A 26662-nucleotide genomic window follows, 5' to 3' on the forward strand; every position below is an offset into this window, starting at 1 on the left:
TCTGCTGAGGAGTTCTAACTACTCCGTAAGGACTGGATAGGTCTGTGGGAAGGCAGAGAGGTTCAAGGAAAAAGAGAAAGGAAGGAGAGAGGAGAGGACAGGAGGGGAGGACTTAGATATGAATCCCTTCTGTGTCCTTTATTATTCTAAATAAAACCTGTTCTATGCTTGATACCTGTTAGCCTCAGTACTTACAGGGGAGCTGATAGGTAATGCTTGGGAAAGCACAGATTTCACTGAGGTTTCACTTAGATGATCCAGACAGAGAAGGGAGAATCCACCTTTATTCTCAAAGGGCACATCACATCAGAGGGAACCCTAAAAATGAGTTCTTATAGAATTTAAAGTGGCCATAGAAAAGTTTTGCCCTTGAAGTGGCTTCCCCTCCTTCATCCCCTCCTTTCATTGTTGAGTTCATCTGTTTGAAGAAGGACCCATGCCGACCGTGGGTCTTCAGCCTGTAACTCTTCAGATTCCTCTCAGGACCTTGCCCTCTTGCCTGTCTCTTGAGGTGGTCCCCTCCTTTCCAGTTCCCTTTTTAAGTGTTGTCTTCCCCTATTAGAATGCAAGCACCTTGAGGACAGAGACTGTCTTTCTTTTTGCTTGTATTCATATGTACAGCACTTAGCAGAGTGCCTTGCACACAGTAATGAATAATCATCATATTGAAGGAAAGGAGATATATTATAGTAGAAAAAGAATTAGACTGAAAACTACAGATATGGCCATTCCTTCTCCAGCTCATTTTACAGACCAGGAAAATGAGACAGATAGTAAATATCTGAGGTTGGATTTGATCTCAGGTTTTCCTAACCCCAAGGCTGGTGTTCTATCTACTGACTCATCTAGCTGCCATATACAAGACATTAGCCACCTGCTTATCCTTTAGCTGCTACTGACTGGGGATACGCCCAGTTTCCATATTCTATTATGATATGATATTTACCTTAAGACATGAAAGTATATGTGACCAATGATCCCAGTTCCTCATTAAAAAGAACCACATGGGGGCGGCTAGGTGGTGCAGTGAATAGAACACTGGCCCTGGAGTCAGGAGGACCTGAGTTCAAATCCAGCCTCAGACACAACACTTACTAGCCATGTGACATTAGGCAAGTCACTTAACCCCAATTGACCCTTCAAAAAGAAAAAAAAAAAGAGCTATGTGGATCTCACTGTCTAACATCATGGTGTAGAAAGGAAGGAAACAAGCGTTTATTAAGTGCCTTCTATATACCAGCCACTATACTAAGTGCTTTACAAATACTATCTCATTTGTTCTTCCCATAGGTTCCCAAAGTGGGTGATACCGCCCCCCGGAGGTGGGTGATGCTGGACCGATGCAGAGGAGCAGCAGTGGCCTTAGATGCAATTGAGGGATGTTGAATAAAAATAAGGGGGCGGTGGAAGCATAAGGAAAGAAGAGAAGAAAGTTCTGAAAAACCGTTTGTACATGTTTCATCTGTTGTGCAACAGAAGTACAGTCATAGTGATTACATTCTTTTCCAAATAAACACACAAGATGCAAGTTAAAACCCATCAGTGGTCAAGTCCGCCAAGAGGTTTTAACAAGCCAATGTTGTCAGGCAAGCAAGTCACAAATTGTGGGGAAGTACAGCATGCATCTGCAGGAATATGTGCATGTAATAACTTGTTTACAATATGATAATAAATGGTTACATGACACAATATTGCATCATCAAAATTTTAATGTGTTAAAAACCCACAAATGTACAATAAAGTATTAAATTTAAGATGCATCATTTTTCAAAAATATATTTTATATATTTTTTAAATGACACAAATTTTTTAGAAAAAGTTAAAGCTTTAAAGGAAGTAGATTTCCAGGAGGGTGCTGAGCAATTTTTTTTTAAAAAGGAGGCAGTAGGCCAAATAAGTTTGGAAACCTCTGGTTCTTCCTAACAACCTTGGAAGGTATCCACATTTTACAGTTGAAGAAACAGAGGCAGACAAAGGTGAAGTCACATAGCCAGATTTGAATTGAGACTAGATTTGAACTCAGGTCTTTCAAACTCCAAGGCTCATACTCTGTCTCCCATACCACCTGGCTACATCTAAGAAAGATAGATTAGGGTCATATTTTTTTTCTTGAAAAGTTTAATGTGAGGCTGATGAATTTACATCCTCATCCTAGAGGGAACAGGGAGACATTGAAACTTTTAGAATATGGGAGTGAAATGGTCAACCCGACTTCTTATTTATTTGGCAGCTGGATGCAAGGCAAATAGGAGAGGGGAGAAGCTAGAAGTAGTAAAGACGAAGCTTGTCTTTACAATGCTGGACCATGTGCCTTGTGCCTCTGACCATCTTCTGATTGTGGGCTTTTGGCACCCTGCCCGGGCTCATCTCTCTTCTATTCTGTCTTGTCCGGAGCAGCTTGCCTCATTTCAATACAGCACATGGCATTGGATCAGACTCTCCCCACTCACACTTACATATGCCATCCCCATGCTTAACAAGCAATAAAAGGGACTTTTTATTCCCTGGGTTCTTCAGCCAGAAGAGCTTAAAGCACTTTATACTTTTGTCCTACTTTAACAAAAGCCTCATGTCTGAAAGTCTGGATTTACAAAATAGATTATTCACTTCACAAAAAAGATTCTTCACTTTACAAATGCATTTGCTGCAAACTAAGTTCATTTGAAAAATAATTCCACTTGCAAAAAATATAGTTTATGTGTAGGACATGTGTAGGAACTATCTAAATATATAGATGTTGCTTTAGGGTAGCAGGGACAGATATAATTTGAGATCCAATCTTGTTCACTCTGTCTCCAAGGAGAAGGGAGTAGTCCAAGCACCATAACAGCACCACCGATAGCCATCTGGCCACTGAGACTGGGTGATTTCCCTTCCACTATCCAATAGGAACGTCAGGCCAAAACTAAATCTATCTAGCACCCCTTGAAAAATCTCTAGTCTAAGGATATGAATCTGGAAAGCTACTTCTCTGATCACTCTTAAAGGAGAGAATAACCTTTAGCTTACACTCATTCACTTAACCCCTTTCCACCAAATGCTGGTTACACAAAAGACCATCATGAACAACGAATAGAGAGCAAACTCATTTATCCAAGCAAAAAAAAAAAATAGAAACCAGAGAAGTTCAACAGGTTAAAATATACCAAAGAATGCACAAGAGCAAATGAGCTCTTCAGCAGGGAACAAGGTAAGATCTCTGTTTAAACCAGTAGGGAGAGAATGATTTCCCCCACTGGAGGTTTACTGTCAGCAGTTTCTAGATTTGCAAGCCCTGGAGGTCAAGGGGTATGATGGGGTCAGTTTCCTATATATGTTTGTGGCTACAAGGGCTCAAGTTCACCTTTCAAAAGTCCAAGCCTTGTTGTCTACTGGCCTCAGTGCATTTAATATATTGTTATATGTGGAAAGTCCTTTTTTTTAACAGAGAATTCCTTTGCACTCTGTTCAAACCACCTTGGAGAACACATTAGGAATGCATGTGCCTTCCTGCTTTATGGTTCATTTGAAATGTTATTTGTTTTTATCTTTAAAATAATTTTATCTATGTTAGCTTTTATATACCTGTATTTCCCAAAACTCACCTTCCCAGAGAAGCATCCTTTATAACAGAAAATAAAAAAGAAGGAAAAATAGTTTAGAAAAGCTAACCAATATATCAAAAACTCTGGCATCCTATGCAGTGTTCCACACCCATGGTCCCTCATCTCTTCAAAGTGGGGAGAAAGTGCTTTCTTGTATCTCTCACTGGGGCAAAGCTTGGCCATTAGAAAGAACCCCACAGGGGTGGCTAGGTGTCGCAGTGCATAGAGCACCGGCCCTGGAATCACAAGGACCTGAGTTCAAATCCGGCCTCAAATACTTAACACAAAAGCTAGCCATGTGACTTTGGGCAAGTCACTTAACCCGAACTGCCCTCCAAAAAGAAAAAAAAAAAAGAACCTCACAGAACTCAGTTTCATGGTTTGGTGATTCTTTCCATTTACACTGTTGTCATTGTGTAGATAGTATTGTGTATAAGTTTTTCCATGCTTCCCTATATTCATCATTTTTTTACAACATAGTAACATTCCCTTATATGAAAGTGCCACAACTTGTTTAGCCAACTAAGGGGCAATTAATTTGTTTCCTATTCTTTTAGCAGATCTTTTTTTAAAGTTAACTCTATGGTAGTAACTATCACAGACATACTCTTGTATAATTTGAATGTAGCCTCAAGAGGCAGTTTGTTTGAGGAGAGCCTTCAAAGCTGCATCTCATTCCACTGAATCAAATGCTTTTTAACATTTGTTTTTAAAACTTTGATTTTGGGGAAGTTGGGGGGCACAGTGAATAGAGCACCAGCCCTGGAGTCAGGAGGACCTGAGTTCAAATCCAGCCTCAGACACTTAACACTTACTAGCTGTGTTACCTTGGGTAAGTCACTTAACCCCAATTGTCTTGCCCTCCCCCTCCAAAAAGCGAAAAAACACACAAAACCCCCCAAACTTTGATTTCCAGATGCTTTCTCTTCTTCCCTACTCATCAACCCCACTGGGAGGACATGTAATTCAGTATAGGTGGTACATGTGTAGTTACCCAAAACATTTCCATAGTAGTTATATTGTGAAAGACTATATTTCCCTCCTTCCTATCCTGCCCCCCACTTATTCTATTTTCTACTTTGACCCTGTCCCTTTTCAAAAATGTTTGCTTCTAACTACCCTTTCCACCAATCTGCCCTCCCTTCTATCATCCCCCCTTTTATCCCTTTCCCCCCTACTTTCCTGTAGGGTAAGATACCCAACTGAGTGTGTATGTTATTCCCTTCTTAAGCCAAATTCAATGAGAGAAAGGCTGACCCATTCCCTTTCATCTTCCTGCTCTTCCCCTCCATCGTAACAGTTTCCTCTTGCCTCTTTTATGTGAGATAATTTCCCCTATTCTCTCTCCCTTTCTCCTTCTCCCAATATATTCCTCTCTCACCTCTTAATTTTATTTTTTAGATATCATCCCTTCATATTCAACTGATCCTGTGCCCTCTGTCTATGTATACATGTACACACATATACACATACTCATATATATATATATTTATACACACACTCTCCTGTACATATATATGTATGTATACATATATATACATATATATTCTCTTCAACTGTCCTCATACTGAGAAAAGTCTCATGAGTTACAATTATCGTTTATCATAGGAATGTAAATAGTTCAAGTTTAATAAGTTCCTTATGATTTCTTTTTCCTGTTTACCTTCTCATGTTTCTCTTGATTCTTGTATTTGAAAGTCAAAGTTTCTGTTCAGCTCTGATTTTTTCAGCAAGAATGCTTGAAAATCCTCTGTTTCATTGAATGACCATATTTTCCCCTGTAGCATTATACTCAGTTTTGCTGGTAGGTGGTTTTAATCCTAGCTCCTTTGACCTCTGTAATATCATATTCCAAGCCCTTTGATCCCTTAATGTAGAAGCTCTTAGGTCTTGTGTTATCCTGATTGTCTTAGCTATTGACTCACTTTTCATGATTTTCTTTTTTTTTTTTACATATTTGAATATTTGATTTCAAAACTTTCAATTCCAGATTCATTCCCCTCCTTCCACGTCACCCACCCCTACTGGGAAGATATGCAGTTCAGTATAGGTTGCACATGTGTGGCTAATGCAAAACAATAACATAGTAGATACATTGTAAAAGACTGATTACACTTCCCTCCCTCCCATCTCACCTCCCACCCACTCTACTCTCCACTTTGATCCCATCTATTTTCAAAAGTGAGTGCTTCCAACCTCCCTCCCCCCCAGCCTACCCTCCATTCTATCATCCCCCCTCTCATCCCCTTCCCCACCCCATTCTCCTGGAGGGTGAGATACCCTATTTAGTGTGTATTTCACTCCCTCCTCAAACCAAATTAAATGGGAATAAGGTTGACCCCATTCCCTTTTGCCTTCCTATTCTTCCCCTCCATTGTAACCATTTTCCCTTGCCTCTTCTGTATGAGATAGTTTACCCCAATCTGTCTCTCCCCATCTCCTCTCATTATATTCCTCTCTCACATCTTAATTTCACCTTTTAAGTATCATTCCTTCCTGTTAAATTGGACCTGTGCCCTCTATCTATGTATACCTGTAAACATATATACACACATTCACATATGTATTCATATGCCCATATGCCCTCATATATAGACATATATATAGATATATATTTCTAATCCCTTCAACTACTGAGAAAAGTTTCATAAGTTACAATTATTGTTTTTCCATGTAGGAATGTTAATAGTTCAACTTTGATAAGTTCCTTATGATTCCTTTTCCCTGTTTATATGCTTCTCTTGCTTCTTGTATCTGAATGCCAAATTTTCTATTCAACTCTGTTTTTTTCAGCAAAAATGCTTGAAAGTCCTATATTCCACTGAATGACCATATTTTCCCCTGAAACATGATACTCAGTTTTGCTGGGTAGGTGACTCTTGGTTTTAATCCCAGCTCCTTTGCCCTCTGGAATATCATATTCCAAGCCCTTCGATCCCTCAGTGTAGAAGCTGCCAGATCCTGAGTTATCCTGATTGTGTTTCCACAATATTCAAATTGTTTCTTCCTGGCTGCTTGTAATATTCTCTCCTTAATCTGGGAATTCCAGAACGTGGCTATAATATTCCTAGGAGTTTTCTTTTTGGGATCTTTTTCAGGAGGTGATCAGTGGATTCTTTCAACCTCTATTTTGCCCTCTGGTACTAAAACATCGGGGCTGTTTTCTTTGAGAACTTCCTGGAGGATGATTTCTAGGTTCTTACTTTGGTCATGGCTTTCAGGCAGTCCAATAATTTTTAAGTTATCTCTCTTGGACCTATTTTCCAGGTCAGAGGCTTTTATTTCACATTGCCTTCTATTCTTTCATTTGTTTGGATCTGTTTAACAGCATCTTGATTTCTCATAAAGTCATTAGCTTCCATTTGCTCCAATCTAATTCTGAAGCAATGATTTTCCTCATTGAGTTTTTGAGATTCTTTTTCCATCAGGCAAATTTGGCTTTTTAAGGCGTTCTTCTCCTCATTGCCTTTTTGAGCCTCCTTTGTCATTTGAGTCAGTCTGTTTTTTAAGGTATTATTTTCCTCAGTCAGGCTGTTGACTCTCATTTCATAATTTTCTTGCATTGTTCTCATTTCTCTTCCCAATTTTTCCTCCACTTCTCTTATTTGGTTTTCAAAATCTTTCTTAAGGTCCTCTATGGCCTGTAACCAGCTTGTATTTTCCTTTGAAGCTTTTGGTGCAGGAGTTCTGACTTCACTGCTTTCCTCCTGTTCCATGCTTTGCTCCTTCTTGTCCCCAAAATAGGAGTGTAATGATGGAATCTTCTGTCTGCTTTGTTTCCTTTGCCTGCTCATTTTGCCACTCAATGATTTGACTTTTGGGCTTTTTGCCACAGTAGGACTCTGCCACCAGACAGGGGAGCTTTCGTCCCAAACACTGGGGTTCTCTCAGCTGCCGGAGGTATTAGATGGGTGCCCTCTCTGAGGTCTCCACACACTCTGGCAAGCTGGACATACACCCCAGAACCTCCATCCTAGACTGCAATCCAGATCCAAGCAGGTTAAAGCAAGAGTGATTACCCCTCAGACTGGTGCTTGGTCCCCCTTCACTCTGCAGGCCAGGAGCTGAAGCTGCCACATGGAGCTGGCTGGCTGTGCCGGCGTCTCAGTGGCTTCTCACCCTGGGGGTAAAAGCCACGCATTCCCACTTACTATTCCCAAAGTCCAGACTGCACTGGCATCTCACCTTGTCCTTAGCATCTCTGTGTTGATAAATCTGGAAACAGCCACAGCTGCTGCTGTTCTGGAGTCCCTCTGGCCGCGGCTGGTCAGGCCCGCCCCGGGGCTAAAACCTCGGTTGGAGCTGGGCTCAGCTCCCAGAGTGCTGTGCTGGATTCCAGCCAGCCTCCTGGGCTGTCCTCAGTAGGAGGTTAGCTTCTCTGTGTCATTTTGTGGGTTCTGCAGCTCCATAGTTTGTTTAGAGTCCCCTTTTTACATGGATTGGGGAGGGTGGAAGCCGGAGCTGCGGGAAGATCGTGCTTCTACTCTGCCATCTTGGCTCCGCCCCCCTCATGATTTTCTTGCATCATTCTCATTTCTCTTCCCATTTTTTCCTCCACTTCTCTTACCTGATTTTCAAAATCCTTCTTGAGCCCCTCCATGGCCTGTGATCAATTCATATTTTTCTTAGAAGTTTTTGATACAGGAGTGCTGACTTTGTTGTCTTCTTCTGGTTCCATGTTTTGATCCTTTTTTTCCCCAAAAAAAGTTTCTGTGGTCTGATTGTGCTTCCTGTGTTTGTTCATCTTGCCTGCCAATTACTTGACTTTGAGATCTTTGCCACAGTAGACCTCTGCTTCCAGAGTGGAGAGAGCTATGTCCCAAATTGCTGGAGTTTTTACAGTTGTCAGAGCTGTTGTCAGAGTTATGAAGAGGGCACCTTCTCTACAACCACCACAAGCCCTGTCATATTGGCATTCCTCACCCCAGGACCACCACCCAAGACTGTGACACAGATCCAAGCAGGTCAAAGAAAGAATGATTACACTCTGAATGGTCACTTTGTCCCCCTACAATCTGTAGGCTAGGAGCTCTGGAGGCAGCCACATGGCAGCAACTTCAGCTGCCACACCTTGCCCTGGGGGCAGGGGCCACACTGCCCTATTCTTTTACCCAGTTCCAGCAGAATTCCTTACTAACCTTTTTCTTTCTCTTTGGTGTTTATGAGTTGAGAAGTCTAGAAACCACCACAGCTGCTGGTGATTTACTCTCCTGAAGTCTGTTCTGGCAGGTCTGGGACACAAGTCTGGGCCGGCACAACTCACGTGGGACTGCACTCCGCTCCTAGCCCGGTGTGATAGACCCTTCCTTTTGGCCTGCCAGGCTGCCTTCAGAGGGAGGTTTGTTCTGTCACTTTGGGGGTTCTGTAGCTCTAAAATTTTTTTAGAGTCATTTTTTACAGGTATTGGAGGTGGTTGGAGCAGGAGATCAAGCAAGTTCCTGCTTTTATTCTACCATCTGGGCTCTGCCCCCCTCAAATGCTTTTTAAAAATTAATAAATATGGTGGGATTTCATAGCCTCTATACCTATCATTGTACTTCTTGATCTCTGCCTCCTTCACAGTGCCACTGGGTGCTGTCTCCTACCTGAGACCTCTCCTGTTGCCCTCCACTACTAATGCCCAATGGAAATAACTTTTATAGGTCATATGTTTGTTTAAGTGTGCAGTGCTGTTTCTCCTGGTGGAAATAGGGACTCCTTGAGGGCAGGGAATGTTTCATTTTTCTCTTTCTATTCCCAGCATCTAGCACAGTGCTTGCCACATAATAAACACCTAATAAATGCTTATCAACTAATCAAGTTGCTGTAGAAAATCATCTGTAAAAACCTGCTTATAACTGATTTTTTTTTCATCAAGGTTAAACTCAATGCATGTGCATATCATTTTAATAAAGATCTTAAGGGGGGAAGGTAGATAGTACAGTGGACAGAGCACTTGCCCTTGAGTCAGGAGGACCTGAGTTCAAATCCGGCCTCAGATACTTAATACTGACCTTGCACAAGACACTTAACCCCAATTGCCCTGCCTTTCCCCCCTCCAAAAAGCAAAAAAAAAAAAAGAAAAAGAAAGCATTTAGGTCAACAGTTGCTGACATCTTTAATTTTGGTTTAATAAAAAATTTTTTTTAATTTAAATTTTGGTTGGGATTTGTTTTTTAAGTATCATTCATGATCTTTCCTACTGTTTTAGAATCATACTCTTTGGTTATTTTTTAAATTAATTCTTGAAAGCACATTTAAAATTGTATCATCTCCAGTATGTATTATCTCCATCTTCTCTATATATTTGGCTAGGCAGATATTCTTCCAACCTTCAAATTTCTAAATGCCAATGGAGTTTCATCATTTAGTACATTGAGTACTGAGGTAATAGTCCCACTGTAGCAGCCAATGAAAATGGATTATTATACAAATGTCAACAGGCCTGTTCTCCTTCATGGCCATCTGTTGTCCCTCTTCCAGTTTCATTATAGATACTTCTGGGATAATCTGGGTTACCTGTCCAAGACATAGATCAGAACTTGTCATTTTTCTGTCCAAAACTTTTTGGTGACTCCCTACTGTCTGTAGGACAAAAAACAAATTCCTCAGCCAGGAATTCAAAGCCCTCTATAATCTAATAACTAACTAACTTCCCATACTTATTTCATAATATCCCCCTCCATTTACTCTGCGTTCCAGCCAATTCACTCAGAATTCCTCTCCCACCTCCATGCCTTTGTATAAACTCTCTCCCACCATGCGCTGAAGGCACTGCTTCTTCATCCCTCCATCTCTCTTAGAATCCCTAGCGTCTGCAATACTCCTAACTCACTTGCATTGTCATGTTGAGTTTCTCAAAGCGCAGATGCTATTTGAGACTTTAGGAGCGCCCTATGTACCTGTGCTCCCCAAAACCATAGCTCACACTCTTGCGCTGGTGTGCTCCCCTGTAACCCTCAGCCAGTAGACACAAGTGGCTCAAAGAAAAAGACCTTTACGAAAATGTCAGAACAGTCGCTATCAAACATTCACCCCATAAACTTGGGTCACACTTTCCCAAAAATATACGCGTGGGAAGAGTGGACCAGCCTAAGAAGAGAGAAGACCAAACTTCCAGTGGGAGGAGGCTTGGCTCCAGGGGGTCACGCCCTTTCTCTCCTCTTTTTGGTCGTCCCTGCCCCTTGACTGACGGCTGGTTTTCTGTTGAGTCCATAGCTAGCTCTCTTCTTTGCTGCCAGGGGTCATGCTCCTTGACGCTGTTCTGACTTCAAGTAACTGCCTCTCTGTCTTCATGTCTGTCTGGAAAGTGTGTGTCTGTTCAGCTATTTGCTCCTGCCTGGAATCTCTCCAACCACTCGGTGGGGTTTCCCTTCTGGGCTCCTTACTCAGCTGCTAAATGATGTGGTTAGTGTGGGATGCGGGGACAGGAGATGTGATGACCTTAGGTGACTGCATCAGCTGAACCTGGAGGAGGGAAATCCAATCTCCCTCCTCCTTAACCACCTCATATGGGAAGCCTTTCTTGACCCCTCCACTCCCACTCCCAATGGTCAGTGCTCTCTCCCTCTTCTAATAACTTTGAATTTGCATAGGTTGCACTGTGGCCCCTCTCCCTGCCCCCACCTCCTACCCTTCCCCAGCTAGATATTGCCAGGTGCTGGGCCTAGAGTCAGGAAGACCTGAGTTCAAATTCACCCTCAGATATTTACTAGCTATGTAACTCTGAGAGGCACTTAACCACTGCCTGTCTCTGTTTCCTCAATTGCAAAATAGGGAAAATACTAGCATCTACCTCACAGGGTTGTTCTGAGGATCAAATGAGACATGTTTATAAAGCACCTAGCACATCAGCTGGCATATATTAGGTATTTAATAAATGCTTGATACCCCTCCCCCGAGAAAAATATAAGCTCTTTGAGGTCAAGGATTGTTTCATTCTAACCTTTGTAGCGCAGTATCTATCATAGGACCTTGAGTGCAGTAGGTGCTTAATAAATATTACAGGCAGAATCTCAGAGTTGGAAGCCCTAAGATGCCATCTAGACCAACCGGAACCTGAGCAGGAATCCTTCCCAACAGATCCCAACAGTCAACTAGATCTTGGAGGGGGATCCAGGCAATCCACTCCCCTCTTGGCTAACTCAGATCTTGGAGAAATGTTCTTCAATTAAGCTTAAATCTGATCCTTTGCAACTTGTACTTGTTTCTAGCTCTGTCCTCAGAGTCTAAGTGGTTCAATTCAACAAGCACTTATTAAGCACCTTCTGGGTACCAGGCACTGTGAGTACAAAGACATACACAAGACAGTCCTGATGTCAAGTAACTTCCATTCTTCTGAGTGTGAACAATTGATATAAAGATAAATCAATACAAATATAGAAAATGTAACTATTTGGGCGGTGAGGACTTAACAATTGGGAGTGATCATGGAAGGCCTTTCATGACATGTTGCACTTGAGTTGAGCCTTAAAGGGCATAGGGATTCCAAAAGGGTGAACAGGGAGAGCATTCCAGGCATAAGCAACGGCATGTCCAAAGCTCAGAGGTGGCTGAAGAAACAAAGATGTGATCTTCAGAGTAGAGGTGGTAGATGGAAGGTCATTCAGAGAAACACATCTAATCTCTTTTCCTCAGTGCTTGGCAGAATGTGCCTGGTATATATGTATATATATATATAGTGGGCGTTTAATAAATGTTTATTGATTGATTGATTCCCCATAATAGCTCTTCAAATACTTGACGACACAGATTACAATCTCCCCAGGTGTTTTTTCCAGGCTAAACATTCCACAAACCAATCCTTTCCTCCACTTTCCTCCCTCTGAGCACAGTCTAGCCTGTCAACGTCCTCCCTAAAATGGAATGCTCAGAACTGAACACATTACTCTAGCTGTGATCTGTCCACTATCACCTCTGAATCAGTGGAATGAAATACTGCCTTGCCATTAACAATGAAAAATATGAGGAATACAAAGAAATGTGAAAAGATTTATACAAAGCAAAAGGAAACAAAGTCAAACTAGAAGAATAAGATATACACACCTGTTGTAGGACATTAAAAACATATAACAGAGGTGAACAAAGAACAGAAAGAGAGAATGACTGATGAACTTTTATGGACATATTCATAGAAATTTATAAATGGTTGCAAGTGTATGTTTAATCCATTTTGTTGTTGTTTAATGGGCAGATGCAAATTAAGATGACCTTAGTCTACCCCCTGTAATGGGAATATAAATTTTAAAGATCTTCCCTGCCCCTAGGCTAAAGTGCACCTGGAGCCTGGGGTGGGAGGCTTGTTTTTCAGTAGATACTTCTTGATTGGCCAGTGAGTCAATAAGATTGTTACATTCTCTGAGCCAGGAAAAGGCTATATAAGCCTTGATGTGTAGCTTTGTTTTGGGGGCTCACTTTGAGAAGTGTTCTATGATTTGATCTGGATTCTGGGAAGCCATTGTCCAGAGGGCCCCCCCCCCCCCCTTTGAAAAACGCAGATGTTGAAACCCACATGTTGTTTGGTATGGATGTAATGGTTGGACAGCTTGGAAAGCTGTCTTCTTGATCTGTTTCTGTCTTGATAATTCTGCCTGTATACTTTGAAGCTCGGGGTGCTGACCTTTTTCTCCTGAACGAGGTAAAGGATATATGTCTGACTGATTAAAGTAAGCTTGTTAACCCATTTTGAGTTGCTTTCCTTTGTCAAAGCAGATCTAAGAACCTGTGTTGGCAGCAAATCCTGAGGATGCTTGGGGTGCTTGCTGCTACACCCCCTAGAATTGTAGCAATATTTTTAAAATTAAAAAGTTCAAGGATAGCAGTTTTCTGAGGAAATAGGCACTCTATTGGTAGGGCTGCAGAGGGGAACATTTTGGAGAGCAATATGGCAACATGCAGTAATAAGAGTCACTTATTACACTTAATTAAAATGAATTACCTGTCCCAGTAAGCCCTGGGCAGATTTGTCTTCTCAATGGTGTGTGTGTGTGTGTGTGTGTGTGTGAGAGAGATTTTTTGAATGACATTTTATTTTTTTCCCCAATTACATGTGAAAACTATTTTTAACATTCATTTTTTTAAAAAATTTGAGTTCTAAATTTCCTCCCTCCCTTTCCTCTAAAATAGTAAGCAATTTGATATAGATTATATATGCGTAATCATGAAAAACATATTTCTACATTAGTCATGTTGTGAAAGAAAACACAGATTAAAAAATTAAAACCATGAAAAAATAAAGTAAAAATTAGAGCTATGCATTCAGACTCTGTCAGTTCTCTTTCTGGAGGGAGATAGAATATTTCATCTTGAGTATTTTGGAATTGTCTTAGATCATTGTATTGCTGAGAAGAGCTAAGTCATTCACAGTTGTTCATTGTACAATATCGCTGTTACTATGTACAATGTTCTGGTTCTGCTTACTTCACTCTGCATCAGTTTCTGTCTTTCCAGTTTTTCTGAAAGCATCCTGCTCATCATTTCTTATAGCACAATAGTATTCCATTATAATCATTACCGCTGTGTGTGATTTTGTGAGATGATACAGTAATCTTATAATCCTCACGAATAGGATTTTGCAAATGAGTTTGTTTATATTTCATTCCCACATAGCCCACGGCTATAATATAATTCAACGGGAGCATTTATTAATCTCCTAATATGTGCTAGGCACTGTGTATACAGAGACAAAAATTAACTGATCCTCTCCCTCAAGGGGTTAGCATTTTGCTAGAAAGGAAACAAGAGAATTCAATACAAAATAGGTACAAAATAATTTCAGCAAGATCCACTAATAAATGTAGGATTTAGGAAAAGTTTCCTGGAGGAAGGGGCATTTGATTTGACCCTTGAAGAGAGTTAGGAGTTTGAAGAGGTGAGGAAGAAGGGCATTCCATGCAAGGAGGGCAGCCTTAGCAAAACTTCAGAATAAGGAAAAAGAATGTCAGGCATGGAGAACAGAAAATGGGCCAGTTTGACTGGGATATGGGATATATGAAAGAAAATACCCTATAACCAGCCTGAAAAAATAGATTTGGACCAGAATATGAAGAGCTTTAAACTCTGAATAGAGGAGTCTCTATTGCCCAGAGGCAAAAGATAGCCCGTGACATGGTGAGACTTGTGTTTTAAGAATATTAATCTGGCAGCTTTGTAGGGTGAACGGAGAGGCTACCACAAGAGGCAGGAAGATGTGAGGGCTTGCTTTACATGGCTGTGGTATGAGCAGAGAGGAGACAGAGTCAAGAGATTTTGTGGGGGCTGAATCAACAAGACTGCACAATTGGCTGATTAGAAGCAGTATGGGTAACTGAGGATAACCCCTAGACGTCAAACATGAATAACCCTCAATGGTGGTGCCCTCAATGGACATAAGAAAGTCAGGAAGAGGGGCAGATATGGGGGTGTGGGGAGGAAGATAATGTCTCCCTGTTTGGTGGGTTGGTGGTGGTAGGTGATGGTTTGGGACTGTGCCAATGAGAAGCCATCCTTCCCTTCTCCCTTCTCCAATAAAAGCAAGACCAAGCCCAACCAAAGGTTTGTTGGAGCCAGACAGGCTTGCAGAGTGGACCCTGCCTGCCCTCTGGTGGCCAGAATGGAGCACTGCCTCTTGCAGATCTCAATTATTTCTGTAGGGTCTATCCCCTCCCTCCATGGGTGACAGCTGGCCTCAGTGCTCACCTTTCCTATGTGTGCATGTCTGCATGTATTCATATGTGTGTGCATGTAAAGACACAAAGCTGCCCTTTGAGTCACAGGGCCTCGGGGATAGAAGAGGTCATCTAACCAGATCCCCTCATTTGACAGGCCACTAATCAGTATCTCTCCCCAGCCTGCAGGAAGCCCCCACCCCTTCTTAAGTCTTTCCTTTCCCATTCCTTTCCCATCAAACCTCAATCAGTCAATCAATAACCATTTATCTAGCACCTAATCCAGGCCAGGTGCTATGCTATGTGATGGGGCTACAAAAACAAAAATGAAGCACTCCCTGCCCTCAAAGAGCTTACATTCTATTGGGGGCCCCTTCTCCTGGGTCTTCTCTACCCTTTTGTTCCACCTCTCCCTGTTCAGTGCATACATGCACATACACACACGCCCCAGATACAGGGATGTGGGCTCCACACCAAACCACACCCTTGCTGAGGCTGGGGAGAAGGGAGAATATTGACTTAAAGTAACCTAATGGCTTCCCCTGCCCTGCCCATCCTGAACAGAGAGGTTTGTAAGGGTGTAGGGAAGGTTCCTGGACTCCAGCCCCAAGGCTTACACTGCCCTGAACCTCACTTCCTTCCTAGGTCTGCCAGCTCCTTAAAATTGGTTTAAGGGGCCTTGGTCTCAAGGCTTTCACCTGAGGTTACTCTAGGCCATCAAAGGACCTCCCTTCCCTCCTTGGTACCCAAGACTGCTTGGCATCTGCTACATCGAATCCTGAATTACCTCCCTCTCTGACTGGCATGATAACTGTAAATGGATGCCCAGTCCTGGCAGCGATTACTTTTCCCCTTTTTTCTTCTATCACAACCTACTACAGTGTGTATGCGGGGAGCAAGGACTGGAGGGGGTTAGGTGTGTGGAGGTGTCCATGTTCCTACTCCCCATATTAAGGTCAAAGAGGAGGGGTTACAATCAAGACCCCCTAAGTCAATTTTGATAAAGACCTGAAGCTGCCATGTTTGAATGAACGACAAAGTGGATTGAGACCTAAGACATCTTTCTGTGGTTCCCTAGTCTCTTGCCTCGAGAAATGTGCTATCCCTCCCTTCCTCCCTGCCTCCTTCTGTCCCTCAGTGCTGGACCCCCGGCCCCCCTGATGAGCACCCTTACCTGCCCATTCAGGGCTTGTTCAGTACTTGAGGCTGTCTGTACATCCCAGGACAGATGACCTAGTGGAGGAAGTACTGGGATTGGAGTCAAGAAGACCCGTGTCCAAATGTCACCACTGGCAGGTCACAGAATACCAGAATCTGAGTCTTAGAAGAGACAACCATCAAATCCAACCCAGATCCTAAAGGAATCTGCTGTAATATATCTGACAAGTGGTCATCTATTGACTAGCTCTGTGGCCACAGGCAAGTCCCACTTTGGGCCTCGGTTTCCTTATTTCCACCACTCTCCCGGTTACCTAGGCTCTCAACCTAGTGGTCATCCTCAATTCCTCACCCTCTCTCACCTCTCATATCCAAAAAAGTTGTCATTGCCTGCTGATGCCACCATTATGACACCTTTGGAATATCTCCCCTTCTCTCCTCTGCCGCTTCAGAACACCCTGGTACAGACCTTTATCACTTAGCACAGCTCCAGGAATATAGCAGGTCACGTTTGCTGACTTGTAAAAGGAGGAGGTTGAACTAGGTGACTTGCAAGGTCCCTGCCAGCCCATGATCTTCTATGAGATTGTTTGTAAGGCCCCTTCTAGCTCTGAGCCCCATCACCTGATCCTCTGACTGAGCTCCCAGATGGCAAGAAGCAGGTCCCTAGTGTTCTCTTTATCTGATCCCCAGCACAGAGCCAGCCACACGTCATGAGACCTGCAGCATTAATGACCTCCCCTTACAGTTCTTAAGCACTTTCATATACAGGCATACCCAAGTAATGTTGCCTCCGACAAAATTGTTTTGCAAAAATAACTGCTGGGTAATATTAATAACATCTCACATTTATGGAGTTCTTTTGACATTACAAAGCACCTTCCTGACAACTGCCTTATGAGACAAGTAGTAAAAGTATTATCATTACTATTTCACAGATAAGGGAACTCCAAGAGAATGTGCTTGTCCAAGGCCATCCAACTAGTCAGAGTGTGGGGCAGGGACCTGAAGCCAAGTCTCCAGACTCTAAGAGCTCAGGCTTCTTGCCATGACCCAAACACCCAAAGCCCACCATGATAATAACACACAACGTTCAGTCTGTTAATAAGCATTTATTAAGTACCTGCCAGGGGAACGGCACTGTGCTAAGCTCTGGGAATACAGAAAAAGGGAAAAGCCAGTCCTGGCTCTCAGGGAGCTCAGAGTCTACTGAGAGGGGATACAAACACACACACACACATATATACATATGTACATCTTATATATATTATATATATGAATGATAAACTGGAAAGAATTAATGGAAAGAAGGTACTAAAACGGGGGGGAGGGCAACAGGGATGGGAAAGGCTTCTTGTAGAAGGTAGGATTCTGGTTGGAGCAGGAGGTAGAGAGGAGGAAGGAGAGCCTTCCAGGCGTGGGGGAGAGCCAGAGAAAATGGCCTGAAGGTCAAGAAGGCCTGGGTCACTAAAGAGAAGAGTATGTGGGGGTAAGGGGTGGGGTGGTAAGGTTAAGAATACTGGAAAAGTGGGGGGCGGGGTAGTTAATGAAAGGCTTTGGACACCAGTCAGAGGATTTTGTATTTGTTCCAGGGCTGATAAGGAACTGGTGACTTCATGGGGAAGGGGAGTGTCTGTGACATGGTCAGGTCAGACCCACACTTTAGGGAAATCACTGTGGGAAAATCACAAAGGGGAGGTGAGGGGGAAGGGTACCCTGCTGGAAGATCTAGAGCTGTTAGGGGCCTATTTCAACTTCTTTATTTGACATAAAGAAACCAGGGCCTAGGAGGCTGGTTAAGAGACTTCCCCAAGGTCACACAGGTGGTCAGCAGCAAAGCTGCTTCGAACTCAGGACCCAAGATTCCACATTCAGCCCTGAGGCCAGATTTGAACTCAGGAAATGAGTCTCCATCCCTGTGTCCACTGCAACACGGAGCAGTCCCCTTCCCATCTGCAGGGGATAATAATAGCACTATCTCCCAGGGTTGTTGTGGGGACAAAATAAGGTAATATTTGAAGACACTTTGCCACTTTAAGCATTACACAAATGCTAGCAGTCATTATTATTACAAGTCAGACAGTTCAGCATCTGTAGAAGGTCACCTCAGTGTCCCACGGGGCCGGCTGTCACCTTCCATTTGGGTCAGACACCTTGGCCCCTCTGTCTGCTCATGCTTTCCAACCATAGCCTAGCTTGGTGTCTCCGATGAAGATCTGCTGTGCAGAGTCGGGTTTCCCCAGAACACACAACTCAGGTACATGACCTGGGTTGGCCTCAGCTTCAGTAACCCCCGGAAAGAGCAGCTCCCAATACATACTCACTGGCACTTTCCAAGTCCCAGCCAGGCAGCCCTGCCCAGAGACCACCTGAGCCCATAGATATGTTATCTGGAGCCCAGGCTTCCCAAGGATATTCCTCAATCCATACAAAGGCAAATGCTTCAGAATCCGGAGATTCTGATATCTAAATAACAACAACAAAAAAAAACCTTTTTTTATGAAATATTTTCAACCCAGGGAAGAAGAGCCAGGAGAACGTGGGAGGTTGTGCCGAAAACATATCTGGAGAGCTCATTGATAGAGAAATATGAGAACTCCAAGCAGGAAGGCCTTCAATAAAGGCTGTCCCACCGTGACTTAAGCTTTTTTTTAACTGCCAATGAATTCCCAGGATTCCCTCCCATGCAGGTTATCTGTTACTATTTGGGGTGATGAGTCAGAAAGATTCATTCAAAATGTGTAAGATGAAATTTTAATGACATCCTGGGATTAGATGCACAACCATCAAGGAAAATGGCTGAAATGGGATTCAGCTGGCACCATCCTTCGGAACCCCCTTCCCAAGGTTGGAGATATCGTTGACTCCTCTCCTCCATTCCCCATATTCGATCAGCGGCCCAGTCTCACACACATGTGCAGTATCTCTACCTGCCCCCTTCTCCACACTTACATAGCTACAACCCAAGTTCAGACTTTCATGGCTCCTCGTTCGGACTAGTATGACAGCTCTCTACAAAGTGCCCCTGCCTCCAGTCTTGTCCCTTGCAGATCTACACAGCTACACAAACTGACACACAACTACACAACTGTGCACAACTACAAAACTGAGATTTCCAAAACATAATTTGACCATGCCACACCCTTGCTCAAAAATCTTCAGTTGATCCCTATTGCCCCTGAGACAAAATACAACTGATCAGCAACTAGAACCCATCACAATCTGGCTCTGGCACCTCGGTCCTCTTCCTTCTCCCTCCCCCACCCCACTAATGTTCTCCCTCTAAGATCCCTCTCACTCACACTGTGTCTGTATTGTCTGTACCCAGTCTCCCTAATAAGAATGTGAACTCCTTGAGGGCAGGGACCGCAGCTTGATTTAAGTGCTTCATAATATTCGTTTATCCTCTGGTCCAGTCAGGCTGGTCCAGGAGTACTCCCCACCAATGTGGCTTTGCAAAGCTCTCTCCCCTTGGGATGGTTAGGTGGCGCAGTGACCTTGGGCAAATCATTTAATCCCAATTGCCCTTCCTTCCCCCTCCAAAAAAAAAAAGAGCCAAATTTTTCTTTTAAGTTGTCAAAAAAAGCTCTCTCCCCCCATCCTCACTTCTTGAAAAGTCCCATCTTTCTTCAAAACATAGTTTGCATCCTACGCTGACCCACTTGTCTGCCCTTTTAAAAGTGCTGACCCCTTGCAAGTAGGGACTGTTGAATTCTCCATACTTCTTTGCTTGGCACGTAGTAGCTGCTCAATGGATTGTAACAGTAACTGCTCAATGGATTGATTTCTTGAGCCAAAGAACTGGAAATAGCAGGGATTGCCCATCCACGAGGAATGGCTGAACAAGTCCTAGTACGTGATTGTGATGGAATACTATTGTGCTATGGGAAATGATGAGCTTGATTTTAGAAAAACACGGATAGACACATGAAATAATGAAGAGCGAAATGACCAGAACCAAGAGAACGTTGTGTATAGTAACAGCAACACTGTTTTAAGAATGACTTTGAGCAAATACATTATTTGTCTATTATAATAACACCCAAATTAACTACAAAGGACAAATGAAGAAAGACTCTGCATCCAGAACTGATAAATACAAGTCCGTTCAGAATGATTTAACCTACATATGCCTATTTGTGTCTAATGGTGGCCATCTCTGGGTGGGGGGTGGGGAATTGACAGGATAATTTTGTTGTATATTTATTTGAAAGGAATAACAAGCTGTGCACAGTAGATCTGCAGTTTCATGAACAGTCATTTTTTTATTGTACTGTGGAAACGATTGTTTCATTCCATTAAGAGAAAATTAAAAAGAAAGAAAATACATTGTATTCCTTTGTCCATACTTTGCATTTACTTCTATCTGTATATATTGTGTCCCCCAAGCAGAATGTGGTCAGCTCCCTGGGGGCTGGGAGGGCCTTCTTTCCCTCTTGGCATCCCTAGCCTATTGCAGGGACCCTGCCCAGGGGTCTCAGCTCCCTCTTGGGGATTGTAATGGGAATGTAAATTTTAAAGATCTTCCCTGCCCCTAGGCTAAAGTGCACCTGGAGCCTGGGGTGGGAGGCTTGTTTTTCAGTAGATACTTTTTGATTGGCCAGTGAGTCCAAAAGGTTGTTACATTCTCTGAGCCAAGAGAAGGCTATATAAGCCCTGATGTGAGGCTTTGTTTTGGGGCTCACTTTGAGAAGTGTTCTGTGATTTGATCTGGATTATGGGAAGCCGTTGTCCAGAGCCCCTCCCCCCCCTTTGAAACCCAGATGTTAATTGGGTATGGATGTAATGGTTGGACAGTTTGAAATCTGTCTACTTGATCTGTTTCTGTCTTGATAATTCTGTCTGTATATTCTGAAGTTCGGGGTGCTGACCTCTTTCCCCTGAACTAGGTAAAGATATATGTCTGACTGATTAAAGTAAGCTTGTTAACCCATTTTGAGTTGCTTTCCTTTATCAAAGCAGATCTAAGAACCTGTGTGAGCAGCCACCCTGGGGATGCTGGGGTGCTTGCTGCTACAGGGATGCAGATCTGCACATTTTCTGCAGCTTACAGACACTGTCACCAAGAGCACAGAGGGGTTAAGTGACTTGCCAAGGGTCACACAGACAAAGGTAAGACTTGAACCCAGATAGATCTTTGTAACTCCAAGGGAGGAGGGCTCTCTATTCATTATCCTGGCCATCTTTTCTATCACTGGTTGTGCTTTCATTCATTCCCTCTTCCAACTCACTGGAGGGGGGAGGAAACAAGGACTTATTGAGTGCCCACCGTGTGCTAAGCACTTTATAATTATTTCATTTGATCCTCCCAGCCCCCAGAGGTAGGTGCTTTCATGATCCCCATCTAACAGTTGGAAAAATTGAGGCAGAGGTTAGTGACTAGCCTAGGGTCCCACAGCTGCATCTGCTGGCAAATTCACATTCAGACCTTCCTGACTCCAGGGCCAGCGTTCTCTCAGCTGCACCATCTAGCTGCCTCTATGATCCGGGTGGGAGCATCAGAAAAGGCCTTGCTCCCCAGGGCTCCTTCCAGGCTCACTCTGTACCACCACCACTCTGTCCTCTGAAGTTTACTCAATCCATATCTACCATCCAGTCAAAATTCTCAGAGCTGTCACTTACTGACCTCATAAATAATTCTCCTTTCGTCAATGAATTCAGTGTCTGGCTCCCAGTCTTCCTTCTGCAACTCCTGGCTTTGTACTAGGGAATATCAACACATACATACACACATATAGAAAAAATATGTGTATTATATACATGTACATACAATATAGAATGTATAGTGTGCTTGTGTATGCATGTATGTATATGCACACATACATGTACATTCTGCAAGTGAATATGGGCTTTTTTTTGGCCTGTGTCTTCTTTCACAACATGACTAATATGGAAATGTTTTGCATGATTGCACACATATAACCTATATAAAACTGCTTACTCTCTCAGGGAGGGGGAAGGGCAAGGAGAGGAAAAGAATTTGGAACTCAAAATTAAAAAAAAAACAAATGTTAAACTTGTTTTTACATGTAACTGAGGAAAATATTATTTTAAAAAATTGAATGGGGGGGGGAAAAGGGATATGAAGATTCCATAAATTATAGGCCAGCGAACTTTAATATATGTATATATTATGTGTATATATGTGTGTGTGTGTATACACACATGTGTATTATATATTGTAGGTGTACAACATTTCTTTCTTTTTTATTTTCTCCCTTTTTTTCTTCCTTCCTTCCTTCCTTCCTTCTTTTCTTTCTTTCTCTTTCTTTCCTTCCTCAAACACTCTAACCTTCCAGTTCATCAACTCATCCATTTCACATGGCCAGCCACTCGCCCCCACTTCAGCAGCACGAAGAGAAGGGCATCCTTTAATCTTGACGTCGCCCACAAACACATTCCTTCATTGTTGGTGAAGTTTGAAATGCCTTCATCTGATCACAGTCTGGCATCATTCCACTTCTCTCTATACTCTGCTGCCCCTCATCTTGTTCCTCATCCTCGCATGACCTTCAAGCCCTCAGTCCTCTCCCAGGCCATCACCCCCACACTGACCACACTCCCCGCTTTCCCCATCTTGATCTGTGGGGTGAACCACTTTACACTCTTTCTTTCTATTCTTTGGCCCCTTATGCCTTCAAATTGCCAAACCTGTCTTCAATGAACATAGCTGAAGAAAATCTTGAAACTATGATAACTGAGTCTACTGCAAATTTATTTTGTGCAATCTCAACTGGGTCGTCGCCGTGGCAAGGCAGCCCTTTTATGCTTCCTTGATTTACCCACCATCCCACCTACAACAGCTTTTGCAAACTTTTTATCTCCTCCCTAAATCCTTACTACTTCCTTCCCGTCACCTTCTCTGATGAGAACTTTGTCCCACTGAAAAAAGTGGAGGCCATTCACCAAGAGCTCCCTGCTCTGCCCTCTTCCCCACTTCCTCTCATTCGGATACTTTCCCCCACTATCTCCTTAACCCCTGTCTCACATGAAGAATGACCCTTCTCCTTGCCAGAGTAAACCTCTGTACGTGCATTTCCATCCTGACTTCTCTAGAAGACTGCTATCCTATTATCCTCACTGCCTCATTCATCTTCAAATCCTCCCTGACTACTGACTGCTCCCCTGCTACCTGCCAACATATCTTTGTCTCCTCCATTCTCAAAAGACCCTCCTCCCATGGATTCAATTGTCACTTCTATGCAGATGATTTGTAAGTCTACTTATCCAGCCCTAAACTCACCTGATCTTCAGCTGGTATCTCCAATTGCTTATTGGACATTTAGAACTGGATGTCCCAGAGACATCTTAAACTCAGTTATGTACAAAACTCAACTCATTAAACTAAACCCCCAAGTTCTCTCCTCTTCCTGAATTCCCTGTTACTGTTGAGGGGACCACCATCATCCCAATTGCCCAGGCTCACAACTTAGGTTTCATCTGCAACTCCTCACTTCCTCTTACCCTCTCATGTCCAGCGAGCTTTGGATTCTACCTTCATAACATGTGTCCTCTCTTCTGACGCTGCTACCACCCTGGTTCAGGACCTCATCGCCTCACATCAAGGTTATTGCAATTACTTGCTGGTTGGTCTCCCTCCCACAAATCTTTCCCTGTGCCCATACATCCTCCCTTCAGTGGAGCCATAGACCCTTTGGGACATCTGTACCATGTGCGAAGTATTTTACCAATATTATCTCACTTGATCCTCACAACAATACTGGGAGGTAAGTGCTGTTATTACTCCCATTTTACAGTTGAGGACACTGAAACACACAGAGGTCAACTGACTTACCTAGGGTCACAAGCTAGTTAAGTGTCTACAACCAGATTGGAACTCAGGTCTTCCTGATTCCAGACGCAGAGTTCTAGCTGGCTAGCCTAGAACACTGAGAGGTTGTGACTTTGCCCAAGGTCACACAGCCAGTAGAGCTCAAAGGCAGAGCATGAACCCAGATCCTTCTGACTCTAAGACCAGCCCTCTGTCTGTCTCTCTCCGTGTCTGTGTGTGTGTGTGTCTCTGTCTCTGTGTCTGTCTTTCTGTCTGTCTCTCAAGCTAGGAAGGTCCACTCCCGTCTCTTCCCTCAGAATAAATGTAGCTCACACAACCTTCCTATGCTTCTTGGCTCGAAACAGCCATTCTGGGGGGGAGGGAAAGATGGGGGGGGGGGGAGGAGAAGGCTTTAGGAGAGCACAGACTTACACCCTCTAGGGCCAAGCCCACTCTACTGCAAGTTGGTTTGACCCAGGGGGAGGGGCAATGCCTCCAATAAGAGTGTCAGCCAGTCTACCATCTTGGAGGCAGTCCAACTCCCTGAAAAACCAGTGAGGGTATCCATGACCTGTAACAAGGTAACAAAGGATGGTCATACTCTATTTGGGGAGATAGCATTCAAATGCTTCCAAAGGCTCACATCTATAGACTTAGGACATTGATCAAGGGAGGAACTCATTTTGATCATTTCCTACCCCAGCTCCTCTTCAGAGCAGGGGATAGGGAATTGAATAGGGAGCTCATGCAGGATAGAAAGGGAGATGACAAGAGTATCTAACTGCTCTTAATCAGTTCAAGCCACCAATCCTGAATAAGCTGTATCTGTCTACCTGGCAGAGGTGATTGCTGAGATGCTGTCAAGGGCTGCTGAAGGACATGAAAGAGCCAGAGGGGCACCTCAGGATTGACTGGAGGAGAAGGGCAAATGATGTTTCCATTTTCAAAAAAAGGATGATACTTTCTTCGTGTTGGGCTTTTTTTTAGGTCTGTGTTTTCTTTCACAACATGACTGATATGGAAATGTTTTGCATGATTGCACATGTATAACCTATATAAAATCGCCTACTGCCTCAGGGAGGGGGGAAGGGAGAGACAGAATTTGGAACTCAAAACTTTTAAAAAAACAAATGTTAAACTTGTTTTTACATATAATTTTGGGAAAATATTATTTTAAAAAATTAAATGAGGAAAAAAAGGGATGAGAAGATTCCATAAATTATAGGCCAGCAAATTTTAATTACTAGCAAAATCCTCAAATAAATTATCAAAAGGATTCTTGTCGATATGTCTAGATAAAGAAGCTGCAATTACAAAGAGTCAACATGGCAGGCTCCTTAAGAACAGGTTATATGAAACTCACTTGTCTTCTTTATTGTCAGGACCAAGAGAGGATAGATCAGGGGAATGCTACTGGGGGAGTCTACCTAGATTTTCAATGAGCTTTTGACAAAGTCATGCTATTTCATAAGGAAAGCTAATGCATAGGTAGGTGGATATAAAACTAAGTAAGCAAAAGGGCAGTGTAGCATAATAAAGTCATCTCCAAATGCTTCCATGTTCATGTGAACATATTGAGTATACAGCCCTACTCTATGTGTACAACACATATGGATCTATTTACAAATTATATTGTAAATATATTCACCATGTTATTATATATAATACTATACTAAAATACTATTAATTGTTGCTCAGTTGTTTTTCAATCACATCTGAGTCTTCATGACCCCCCCTGGGGTTTTCTTGGCAGAGATACTGGAGTGGTTTTGCCATTTTCTTTTCCAGCTCATTTTATAATAGATGAGAAAACTGAAGCAAACAGGGTTAAGTGACTTGCCCAGGGTCACACTGCTAGTGTCTGAGACTGGATTTGAACTCAGGAAGATGAGTCTTCCTGACTCCATACCTGATACTCTATCCACTGTGACACCTAGCTGCCCTAATACTATTAATATTAATATATTATGTATATTATAAGATACAAAAAAAGAAATTAAAAATATGAGCGAAAAGGTGATGTGATAATTTTAAATATTTTCATTTTAGTTTTTAATGTTATTTTTAAAACATTTTTGCCTTTGAAAACAATATAACTGAATATGCATCCTTATTTTTGAGGGGAAAAGAAACCTATGTATATGCTGAGAGACAAATTGGACTTCCATTTGATCAATGTAGTTAGCCAATATTTCAGGTTGATTTTGGATACTTTTTTATTGAAAGACATGATACAACAATCAAATAACACAGTCAGTGAACACAACAGCTTTTCAGTAGAATTCATGTATTTCTGTCTATATTCACTTCATACAATGAAAAAACAAAACAAATTGTCTCTGACTTCGTCTATATTTCCGTACAATGAAAAAACAAATTGTCTCTGACTTCGACTCAGCAGGAAGTTTTCCATATAAATCCCTATCTTCTTTACATGATTCTGCTTAGTACTGTCACACTTCAAATTCTTATTCACGTTTGGATATTTGGTATTCCTGTATAAATGTGAAGGACAGTGACACGGG

General features: G+C 42.6%; 1 protein-coding gene and 1 long non-coding RNA gene across 2 annotated transcripts in view; both read right to left on the reverse strand.

The window, feature by feature from the left end:
- The window catches only part of SDE2 (SDE2 telomere maintenance homolog), a 318043-nt gene that overhangs the window by 164889 nt on the left and 126492 nt on the right, over positions 1-26662 (reverse strand). The gene's annotated exons all lie outside the window — the stretch shown is intronic.
- On the reverse strand, positions 9657-17043 carry LOC138147011 (uncharacterized). Its single transcript, XR_011164685.1, has 2 exons — positions 16729-17043; positions 9657-10082 (listed from the first exon to the last, which is right to left on the reverse strand). It is a non-coding gene; the product is annotated as an uncharacterized lncRNA (long non-coding RNA).

Source organism: Petaurus breviceps, unplaced genomic scaffold (genome assembly GCF_028583685.1).
Source record: "Petaurus breviceps papuanus isolate PSGF00001 unplaced genomic scaffold, PetGlider_PUasm1.0 90778, whole genome shotgun sequence".
Taxonomy (NCBI): domain Eukaryota; kingdom Metazoa; phylum Chordata; class Mammalia; order Diprotodontia; family Petauridae; genus Petaurus; species Petaurus breviceps.